The sequence below is a fragment of the Chrysemys picta genome, unplaced genomic scaffold (genome assembly GCF_011386835.1).
Source record: "Chrysemys picta bellii isolate R12L10 unplaced genomic scaffold, ASM1138683v2 scaf969, whole genome shotgun sequence".
Classification (NCBI taxonomy): domain Eukaryota; kingdom Metazoa; phylum Chordata; order Testudines; family Emydidae; genus Chrysemys; species Chrysemys picta.
Window position 1 is genome coordinate 1 of NW_027053676.1, and position 11,856 is coordinate 11,856.

The following is an 11,856-nucleotide window of genomic DNA, read 5'->3' on the forward strand; positions in this document are numbered from 1 at the left end:
GGACGCTTGTCCTGCTGCTGGGAAGGCTGGACCCGTTCTGGAGAGAACAGGAGGATTCAGTCAGCAGTAGGGTTACCATGTCTAATAAATAAAAAAAGAGGACCCTCCACGGGCCCTGGCCCCGCCCATTTCCCCTCCCCTAGCCCCGCCCCAACGCCACCCTTTCCCCCGCCCTAACTCCGCCCCCTCCTCCCTCCCACTCCCAGTCATGGGGAAAGGGCTGCCCCAGCGCTACCGGCTTCACGGTTTGCCGGGCAGCCCCCAGACCCTGCGCCCCCGGCCGGCGCTTCCCCCGAGCCGCGGGAGCAGAGCAGCTGGAACCGGGAAGGGAAGTGCCTGGCCCGTGGCTCGGGGTCCGGAGGCAGCGGGGGCTGCCCGAAGCCGGTAGCAGTGGCTCGGGCAGCTCGGCTCTTAACGTCTGAGAGGGGAGGAGCGGAGCAGCTCAGCTGGAGCCCGGGAAGAGAAGTGCCTGGCCGGCGGCTCGGGGTCCGGAGGCAGGGGGGGCTGCCCGAAGCCAGTAGCGCTGGCTCGGGCAGCTCGGCTCTTAAAGTCTGAGAGGGGAGGAGCGGAGCAGAGCAGCCGCGGGAGGGGAAGTGCCCGGCCGGCATTTTCCCGGACATGTTTGGCTTTTCAGCAATTCCCCCCGGACGGGGGTTTGATTGCCGAAAAGCAGGACATGTCCGGGAAAAACCGGACGTATGGTAACCCTAGTCAGCAGGGGCTGCTGATCCGTCCCATTCACCAGGGCTGCCATCCTGCGGCTTCAGCATTAGTGGCTGGGGTGACTTGGGGAAAGGTCTCAACCTCCCCACATCCCACTTCACTGCTGCCAGAATCCCTCCTGTCCCCCCCCCGCTACAGTCCCCTCCCTACCCAACCTGGGTGGGGGTGGAGGAGAGGGGTCTGAGAACTTGAGCTGTGGATTGGAGGTGGAACAGCTGTCAGGGGCACTGAGGGGGACGTGGCAGGAGCTCCCCATACAAGGAGGGGGGTTGCCACTGGAGGTCACTAGGAAGGACAACAAGATTCCATCCTTGGGGTCAGGAGGGGAAATCCATCCCTCAGAGGTGGGCAGGAGCTGGGTGGAAATGCTGCTGGTTCCAGGGGCCGTTAGTCCCCCCTGATTCCTCGGAGGCGTCTGAGTCTCAGACAGGTTCTTGTTCCCTTGCAGCAGGAGGACGTCACGGCCAATGTGATGCGCCAGCTCAAACCAAGGCTGTCCCCTACAACCATTTCTTCTAAGAGATCCTCACTACTCACCAAAACCAAATCTAAAATGGCATCCCCTCTTGTTGGTTCAGCAACTACTTGGTGAAGGAATCCATCAGCTATCACATCTAGGAAAATCTGAGCCCTATTATATTAATAGCACTTGTCCTCCAGTCTATATCTGTTAAAGTCTCCCATGATCACACAATTCCCATTAGTATTTACTTCATTAAAAACATTAAAGAGGTCTCTATCCCTATCCAAATCAGACTCCTGTTCTAACAGACAGCAACCCCCCCGCCCCCCGAAAGGCAGAGATAGAGCCCAGGAATCGAGATGGTGGGGAAATTTCATTGAAACCGTTTCTGACCGAAAATCCTATTCAAACTAAACCAGTTTGTTTCTTGAAATCATAACAAGTGGCAATGAAAATTCTTTGTCACAATGTGTTAAATTGTCTCATCGCACTCAAAGAGGAGACACTTAGATCTCAAAAATTAGATAAGCTGCTTCAGTCTGAGCTAAGTAGTTGCTGCTCTTAACAATTGCAAAATAATACAATACAAATAAAATAAACTATTTCAGCCATTCTATTATGTCCTAATCTGATCTGAGTAAACATGATAGGACACCTCATCTTATGCACTGCTCCTAGTGACACTCTCCAATAGACCCAGCAGTCCTTATTTCCAGGCCCCTTCACTAACCACTGCTGCACACTCCCTCCCACAGCTGGCAATTACAACCAGGCACTCATGTCCGGTCCCCCTGCTTTGAGAGGGAGTGTACTCCACTGGAGTGATTGGAGCAGGGAACTGGGAGTCAGGACTCCTGGGTTCCATTGCTGGTTTCCTATTGACCTGTGGGACTTGGGGTAATTTGCTGCCCCCTCTAGGCTCTGTCCCCAGCAGTCAAATGGGGATTTCATACTTTCCCACTATTGGAAAGTGCTGGGAGAATCCCCCAGCAAAAGCTGCTCTGACAGTGCTAAGCAGCATCTGTTTGCTTGTGAGAATGTCCTATGGGACTGTGTCAAAAGCCTTATTAACACCAAGATAGATCACATCTACTGTTTACCCACCTCCACTAGGCCCCTAACCCTGCCAAAGAAGGAGCTAGGATTGGTCTGGAATGATTTGTTCTTGACAAGTCCATGCTCACTAGTCCTAAGAACCAAATTGTCCTGCAGGTGCTGACAAACTGATTGTTTAATAAGCAGAGGCTGCTCCCAATGCTACACTCGGTTTCTCAGAAATGAGTAGACTTTATGGGCAGCAGAGATCGTTAGAGCATCTAATCTGACCCCCTGCATATCACAGGCCTCCTGTCTACCACAATAGCTACTTTTGGGGCAAACACATTCCGGAAAGGCATCTAGTCTTTATTAAATGATATCAAGAGATGGAGAATCCACCACTTTCCATGGTAGCTTCTTCCTGTGGTCAATCATCCTCGCTGTTGAATATTTGTGCCTTATTTGTCATAGGAATTTGTCTCTTTTCACCTTCCAGCCATTGGGTCTTGTTCTGCCTTTCTCTGCTCAATTAAAGAGCCCTTTAATACCCAATATTTTCTCTCCATTAAGGCATTTCAACACTTCAGTGAAGTCACCTTTCAATCTTCTTTTGATAAGCTAAACAGGTTGAGCTCTTTCAATAGCTCACTAGAAGGCATTTTTCTCCAGCCCTCAGAACATTTGGTGGCTCTTTGCTGCCCCAGCTCCAATTTCTAGGACCATCTTTTTCAAAGGAGGACACCAACACTGGAGGCAGTATTCCAATAGCAGTCTCACTGCTGCTGTGTCACCTCCCTATCCTACTCACGGCTCTGCTCCTTCGTCTAATGATGGCTTTAGCCCTGTTCACCACAGCATCACACTGGGAGCTCATGTTGAGTGGCTTCTCCACTATGGCCCCTAAATCCATTTCAGAGTCACTGCTTTCCTGGATACACGTCCCCATTCTGGAGGTGTGGCCGGCATGCCTTGTTGCCACGCATAGGACCTTGCATTGGGCTCTGCTCAAACTTGTTTTCTTTGAATGGGTCCAGCTGGCTGAATGAGCCAGATCGCTCTGTATCACTGCCCTCTCCACATCAGTAATTACCACTCTGCCTGTATTTTGTCACCCCCGAATCTTATCCGCAGTGATTGTATGTTTTCTCCCAATTCATTGATAACAATTATTTTAAAAAATTAGTCCTTGAGAGCTTCTTCAGACCCTTAGTACCCAGGACCTGCTCCCCACAGCACAGTGAGAAAGGCTGTCCAGCCCTGCTGGTACATACCGGATAAGCACAGAACAAACACACTTTAGGAGCTGTGTTGTCCATAGGCTCTGAACAACATGTGGGGGTCAGCAGCTTACAAATGCACGACAGACCTGTAGTGTAGACAGGTCCCAACTGTGTCTCGGTTTCCCACCCTGCTCTAAGTTTAGTCACAGCCGCCATGTCTTTTCCGCCATGTCCCTTAACCCCACATCACTGCAGAAGAGAGATTTTCTGGTAGCCAGCTGGCTCTCCTGCATGTGGATGTCGTTCCAAAAGACTCTTGCTCCCATCTTGGCATTAGGCCACGCTTGTACACTTTCTCATGCCCTTCTCCCTGGGCTAACCTTCTCAGCACAGCCCAGGCATGCTCTCCTTCTCTGCTCTTTTTGTCCATGGGCATAGCAGACCCTGGGTTGATTTCCCTTTGCAGGATCTCTCACAGGTATTGCTGCTCCTGCGTCTGTAGCTCCACCTGCACTTCCTTCTGCGTCTGTTGGTCTTCTAGGAGCTGCTGGAGAAACCCCTAGATCTGCTTTGGCTGCTTAGCCAGTCCCTGGAACTGAAGTGGGAAATCCAGCGACCAGCTTGGTCCCTTGATACACCTGCTTGGGGGAGGGATAGCTCAGTGGTTTGAGCATTGGCCAGCTAAACCCGGGGTTGTAAGCTCAATCCTTGAGGGGGCCATTTAGGGATCAGGGCAAAAATCTGTCTGGGGATTGGTCCTGCTTTGAGCAGGGGGTTGGACTAGATGACCTCCGGAGGTCCCTTCCAACCCTGATATTCTAGGATTCCTTCAGCAACCAAGACTTCCCTCACGGATCACAGGGGGAACTCAATCCTGCCAACTATGCCAATCATAAATGAATCTACTCATCGTTAGGTGCCCCCCGGCGGCCAGGCATGGCATCACAGCCCTCTTGCTGGGCTAGCGTCCCCCATCCATGGTCGCTCCAGCACCACGGCAGTTTCTCTGCCTGGTAACTCCGGCCAGGTCACCACCTTTAGTCCACCCTTCTGGGGCCCAGCTTGCCTCACACTAAAAGTCCAAAGAGGTCTTTCCACAGACAGAAGTCCTTCTGCCATCGCTGGGGCACTTGCTCAGCCTGTAGCCCCCTTGCTGGGCTTGGGAACCCTCTCCAGGTGCGTGTACGCCACCTCCTCTTGGGCCGGTAGGGGAACCCAGTCCCACCCTGACATTGACAGCAGCTCAGGGCCCTGGACCCAACAGCTAGGTCTGCACCTTTCTCTTTGCTGCACTTTTCCAACCTCTCTTCTCAAGTTCCCCTCCAGGCTTTCCTTGCTGCTCTGAACTTCCTACCTCGTTCTCAATCCTGTTGCTACCCCAGCTGGGCTGTATCACCACTGAAGTCTGGCTCTTTAGGGGGGCGGATATGGTGCCTCTCAGTTCGGGCTCATTCTGTAATCAGCTTTCTGTGAGTGCCAGGGGGCTCCATTTCTCCTTCCACTAGCTCCCCATTTACAGAGAGCCAGAGCAGTACCTGCAGCAGGGAGCAGGAGTTGCTGGTGGCCTCAGAGGGACAGGCCCTGCAGCGCCTCGGGCACCTGGCGCAAGTGCCGCATGATACGGAGCTGGCGCATCACATTGGCCGTGACGTCCTCATGCTGCAAGGGAACGAGAACTTGTCTGAGACTCAGACGCCTCCGAGGAATCAGGGGGGATTAACGGCCCCTGGAACCAGCAGCATTTCCACCCAGCCCCTGCCCACCCCTGAGGGATGGATTCCCACTCCTGACCCCCAGGATGGAGTCTTGTTGTCCTTCCTAGTGACCTCCAGTGGCAACCCCCCTCCTTGTACGGGGAGCTCCTGCCACCTCCCCCTCAGTGCCCCTGACAGCTGTTCCACCTCCAATCCACAGCTCAAGTTCTCAGACCCCTCTCCTCCAGCCCCACCCAGGTTGGGTAGGGAGGGGACTGTAGCGGCGGGGGGACAGGAGGGATTCTGGCAGCAGTGAAGTGGGATGTGGGGAGGTTGAGACTTTTCCCCAAGTCACCCCAGCCACTAATGCTGAAGCCGCAGGATGGCAGCCCTGGTGAATGGGACGGATCGGCAGCCCCTGCTGACTGAATTCTCCTGTTCTCTCCAGCAGGGCCGGCTTTAGGAAGGGCGGGGCCCAATTCGAACATTTTTGGCGGGGCCCCGGCAGGGATGACTAACAAAAAAAATAATGGAAAAAAAAGCCTTTCATTTCTTCCATGTATTATTTACTTTCCATAACTATATAAATAATAAAATTATATATTATGTACATTGCATCATATATGCTGTTGATCGGTTATTAATGAGCTCCGTTTCACGTGTGTGGGTCCCCGCCACTCCCTGAGGGTGTGCTAGGGTGACCAGATGTCCTGATTTTATAGGGACAGTCCCGATTTTTGGGTCTTTTTCTTATAGGATCCTATTTATCCCCCACCCCCGTCCCGATTTTTCACACTTGCTGTCTGGTCACCCTAGTGGTGTGCACATGTGTGGGTCCCAGCTGCTCCCTGCCCCCCTCATTGAAGCAGGTGTGCAGGGTTACTGCCCTGGGAACTGCAGGGCACCAGTGGACATGGGGCTGGCTGGAGGCAGGGCAGGGGCTCACTGGAGGTAGGGTCTGGCTGCAGGCAGGGCAAGGGGTGCGGGACTGGCTTGAGACAGGGGTGTGTGGGGCTGGCTGGCTTTGGGCAGGGCCGCAGGGGGTGCAGCAGGGGTTGCCTGGAGACAGGGCAGGGGGTGCGGCACAGGCTGACTGTGGGCAGGGGGTGCAGGGCTGGCTGCAGGCAGGGCAGGGGGGCGGGGCTGGTGCGGGCAGAACAGGGGGGGCGGGGCTGGAGGTAGGGCAGGGGTACAGCAGGGGCTGGCTGCGGGCAGGGGTGCGGGGCTGGTGCGGGGACGGGGTGCAGCAGAGGCAGCTGGAGCCCCGGCCCTTTAAATAGCCCCCGAGTCCCCCGCTATCCCAGGACTCTGGGGGCTATTTAAAGGGCCCAGGGCTCCCCTGCTTCTACCGCCCCGGCCCCTTAAATAGCCACGGGAGCCCTGGGGAAGCAGCGGGGCTCCAGTGGCTATTTAAAGGGCCGGGGCGGTAGAGGCAGCGGGAGTCCCGGACTTTTTAAATAGCCCCCAGAGCCCCGCAGCCCTGCCCAGGGCTCCAGCAGTGGGGGTCTGGTAGCAATTTAAAGGGCCTGGGGCTCCGGCCCCTGCTGGGAGCCCTAGGTCCTTTAAATTGTCCCCTGGGGAAGCCGGGCCACCCTGGTACAGCGCACCGGCTCTTGCCAGTACACCGTACCGGGGCTTGGGCCCGGGGCCCGATTCAGGGGAATTGGTTGAATTGGCCTAAAGCCGGCGCTGGTGGGGGTATGGCCACAGAGCCGCAGGGAGGGGAACCCTGAGGTGTGGGGGATGGGTGGGTACTGGGAGTTCCTCCTGAAGGGACGGGCGTTGGCCAAGGTCACTCAGCCCCGGGGTGTGGGAGGGGGACTGGCTGAGGGCACTCAGAGCCCCAGGAAGTGGGGGGGGGGCTGAGGGGAGGGACTGGCCAGGGGCACTCAGAGCTCGGGGGAGGGGCTGTCCGGGGGGGGGGGGGCACTCACAGCCCCAGGAGGTGGGTGGGGGAGGGGCACACAGGATTTCAGATATTTCCTGGCAGTGAAGAGCTGCTGGCGGCAGGGAGGAGCCAGCCGTGACAATCCCCACTTGGGATCCCTGGCTGGGCTAGTGGCTATGGGGGCCCGTGGCCAAGCTGCAGCAGAAGGTGACCTGAAGGAAATGCCTCGGCCTCGGCCTCCTGCTAGGAAGGGCCTGGGCCAGACAATGACCCACCGCGCAGTGTCCCAGCCCCCTGCCCCAGCTGGGTCAAGTCCATTCGGATTCCACGCTCAGCAAAGATGCAGGGAGCTGTGCGGTCAGGAGAGGCGCTGGTCAGAATTTGCCAGTGGAACTGTTTTTCCATCAGAAATTGCCAGCTTGTCAAAATCCAAACGTTTCGTGGGAACACGTCGATGTGGACAAACCTTCAGACAGAAAGCAGGCAGGTTTCACATGGAAAGCTGCTTGGCTCCCTGCCAGCTCGCCCGCCTGCCCACCTGCTTGACAGGCTGATGGGGGGCCTGGGCTTCCAGGCTGCCGAGAGAAGCCCTGGCTCCCAAGATCCCAGGGTCCCCGAAACCCTCTCCTCGCAGGGGTAATGTTCTGGTTACTGCACAGCTCTAGGAGGAGGGGAGGTATCCGATGCCCCACAAGCCACCAATCCTCCCTGCCAAGGTCCCAGTAACTACGATAGCCTGTGAGAACATCCTAACCTTTAGGTCACTTTCCCTGCCAGGTGAAAGGGTGGGAGCTGGACCCCTCCCTGCCACCAGAGTCCAGCACTGCCGAGAAAGCCAAGTGTGGACTAAACTAAGCCCCTGGTTAACCCTTTCCCAGAGGAATCCAGAAGCCACTGATGATTGCAGGCTACATGGTGACCTCTCTCTCAGGTCACTCCCCCATCCTGGAATAGGGGTCAGTGAGTCCTGGACGAACGCCGTTCAGCTGGAAACATGATCCCCCTTCTCGTGCCGAGGACTACATGAGATGGGTGTAGTGGGAACTCCCGATAAAGGGGACAGTGTGACAGCTGCCTTTCAAATAGACCCCAGGCATGGGGGGGCCACAGTACCCAATTCCTCTGCCCCCCCAACTTTCTTCGCTGCTTTAACGTACAATCACAACCTGCTCCGCGGACACCTCTGAATCCTGAAAGCCCTAACGCTCCAGGGGAGCAGGCCATGCCCTGCCCTGCCCTGGCTGCCCCGGGTGTTACCTCGGAGGGAATCGTTCCAGATTCCAATGGGTGGCAGGTCCAGGGAAGAGCCTTATCTGGGGGGAGGTTGTACCAGACCCGCCCGACCCAGGCAGGCTCCCAGGTACTCTCTGCTCGGGGCTGATAAGGCTCCTTAGCAGTTTCTCTCCAAACAAATTCCAGTTCAAGACACCTGAGAGCTCCACAGCAGGGCAGCATCCCCAGAGCGCAGCAGGGCGGGGGTTAGGGGGAGCAGTCGGTAGCAGCACCTGCCCCTCGTACGGCAGGAGCGAGAAGTGCCAGCCTCTCTGCACAGAGGAGCAGCGTTCAGCCTGAGCCAGACGTGCTGCGGTGATGGGTAAGAGCGGGCTCGGAGAGCCAGAGGGTCTGTGGGGAAGCGCTGGGCCCCACTAGGGCCGGGTGGGCGTGTTCAGCTGGGATTGGAACCCACCAGCACTTGTGGGTGTGAATGTGGGGCTGGAACGCAACGTGGGGCGCTCCCACCTTGCCCGGGGGCGACTTGGGGGAAGGGCAGAGAGACACCTGGGCTGAGACTCCAGCTCCAGGGAGACAGTCACCCCGGCCCAGCCGGGTTAAATTGCCCAGCTGTGTGACAGCCCCCCCATCCCCGAGGGGGTCCCCCCCCGGTATGTCACAGCAAGGTAATGTGCGTATTGAACGGCAGGGGTTGCCAGAGACTGGCTGGGAGAGGCCTTTGGGGATGGAGGAAGCAGCACTAAGGTACATGCCAACCTCCCTACAGAGGAGGGGCCGTGCCCCGCAGGTGTGGGGCAGGGAGCTGGGACACTGCGCGGTGGGTCATTGTCTGGCCCAGGCCCTTCCTAGCCGGAGGCCGAGGCATTTCCTTCAGGTCACCTTCCGCTGCAGCTTGGCCACTGGCCCCCATAGTCACTAGCCCAGCCAGGGATCCCAAGTGGGGATTGTCACGGCTGGCTCCTCCCTGCCGCCAGCAGCTCTTCACTGCCAGGAAATTCCTGAAATCCTGTGTGCCCCTCCCCCACCCATCTCCTGGGGCTGTGAGTGCCCCCCCGGACAGCCCCTCCCCCGAGCTCTGAGTGCCCCTGGCCAGTCCCTCCCCTCAGGCCCCCCCAACTTCCTGGGGCTCTGAGTGCCCTCAGCCAGTCCCCCTCCCACACCCCGGGGCTGAGTGACCTTGGCCAACCCCCGTCCCTTCAGGAGGAACTCCCAGTACCCACCCAGCCCCCACACCTCAGGGTTCCCCTCCCTGCGGCTCTGTGGCCATACCCCCAAACGGATGAACACCAGTTGCTGGCTGAAGGCACAACCTTAATTCCTGCATCTCCTGTTTGTCAGCTATCGTTCGCTTGGCAGCTTGAACTCCGATTTCTAACACAGCATTTTGCTCTGGCCTATTGTGGTTCTCATGTCCGGGGGCGCCTTGGCCCCTGGTATCAGGAGCGGTGCTAAGGAGGCTGCTTTTCAAAGGTCCTTAAGTAGGGTTGTCAACTTTCTACTTGCACAAAACCAAACGCCCTTGACCCAACCCCTTTCATGCCCTTCCCCAAGGCCCCAGCCCCACTCTGCCTGCTTCCCTTGGGGTCTCTCTCCTGGCTGCCCTTCTATCTCTCAGCAGGCCTGGGTCCTAGTCACAGGCTGTGTCTTGTCACGTGACCCCCACACTTATTCCCTTCACCCTAGGGAGCTGCATCACCTGGGCCAGGTGCAGTTGAGCTCCAACCCCTTTCCTGGCCATCTCAACCAGGGACAGGTTGAAACTGGTAACCTGTGGGTAACAGTAACTGGTTGCTCGCAAAGGTGCTGAAGACACAATGGAAGAGGAAATCCTTTGGCCTGGATTGAAATTATTCTGACTGAAAGTGAATGAGAGAAAATAGGTCCAGAGTTCTCTTCCTAGCAGCAGAAAATGTAGCGATTCATAGAGGTTCAGGTCAGAAAGGACCATTATGTGCATCTAGTCGGCTCTCCTGTATAACTCAGGGCCTAGAATGTGACCAAGTGGTTCCTTCAGCCAACCCTAGCATGGGACTGAGCCAGAGCATGTCTTTTGGAATGACGTCCACATGCAGGAGAGCCAGCTGGCTACCAGAAAATCTCTCTTCTGCAGTGACGTGGGGTTAAGGGACACGGGGGAAAAGACATGGAGGCTGTGACTAAACTTAGAGCAGCAAGGCCAGGAAAACCAGGGTTAGGTCTCAGGCCTGGCTATCAGATCTGCTGTTTTCTATTCCTGGCTTTGGGACCATGAGCGAGTCTCTGCACTGCTGGGTGCCTCGGTTTCCCCAGCTATCAAATGGAGCTAATCAAGGTTTTGTTTGTTCTCCCCATTTTACAGGGTGGGAAACCGAGACACAGTTGGGACCTGTCTACACTACAGGTCTGTCGTGCGTTTGTAATCTGCTGACCCCCACATGTTGTTCAGAGCCTATGGACAACACAGCTCCTAAAGGTACGTTTGTTCTGTGCTTTTCCCCTATGTACCAGCAGGGCTGGACAGCATTTCTCACTGTGCTGTGGGGAGCAGGTCCTGGGTACTAAGGGTCTGAAGAAGCTCTCAAGGACTAATTTTTTAAAATAATTGTTATCAATGAATTGGGAGAAAACATACAATCACTGCGGATAAGATTGGGGGGTGACAAAATACAGGCAGAGTGGTAATTACTGATGGGGAGAGGGCAGTGATACAGAGCGATCTGGCTCATTCAGCCAGCTGGACCCATTCAAAGAAAACAAGTTTGAGCAGAGCCCAATGCAAGGTCCTATGCATGGCAACAAGGCATGCCGGCCACACCTCCAGAATGGGGACGTGTATCCAGGAAAGCAGTGACTCTGAAATGGATTTAGGGGCCAGAGTGGAAAAGCCACTCAACATGAGCTCCCAGTGTGATGCTGTGGTGAACAGGGCTAAAGCCATCATTAGACGTAGGAGCAGAGCCGTGAGTAGGATAGGGAGGTGACATAGCAGCAGTGAGACTGCTATTGGAATACTGCCTCCAGTGTTGGTGTCCTCCTTTGAAAAAGATGGTCCTAGAAATTGGAGCTGGGGCAGCAAAGAGCCACCAAATGTTCTGAGGGCTGGAGAAAAATGCCTTCTTGTGAGCTATTGAAAGAGCTCAACCTGTTTAGCTTATCAAAAGAAGATTGAAAGGTGACTTCACTGAAGTGTTGAAGTGCCTTAATGGAGAGAAAATATTGGGTATTAAATCTTTAATCGAGCAGAGAAAGGCAGAACAAGACCCAATGGCTGGAAGGTGAAAAGAGACAAATTCCTATGACAAATAAGGCACAAATATTCAACAGCGAGGATGATTGACCACAGGAAGAAGCTACCATGGAAAGTGGTGGATTCTCCATCTCTTGATGTCATTAATAAAGACTAGATGCCTTTCCGGAATGTGTTTGCCCCAAAAGTAGCTATTGTGGTAGACAGGAGGCCTGTGATATGCAGGGGGTCAGATTAGATGCTCTAACTGTCTCTTCTGCCCATAAAGTCTACTCATTTCTGAGAAACCGAGTGTAGCATTGGGAGCAGCTTGTGATGTTTTACTGTCTAGCCGGCTTGCTTCCTAGAATGAACACTCATGGAGCGGGGTG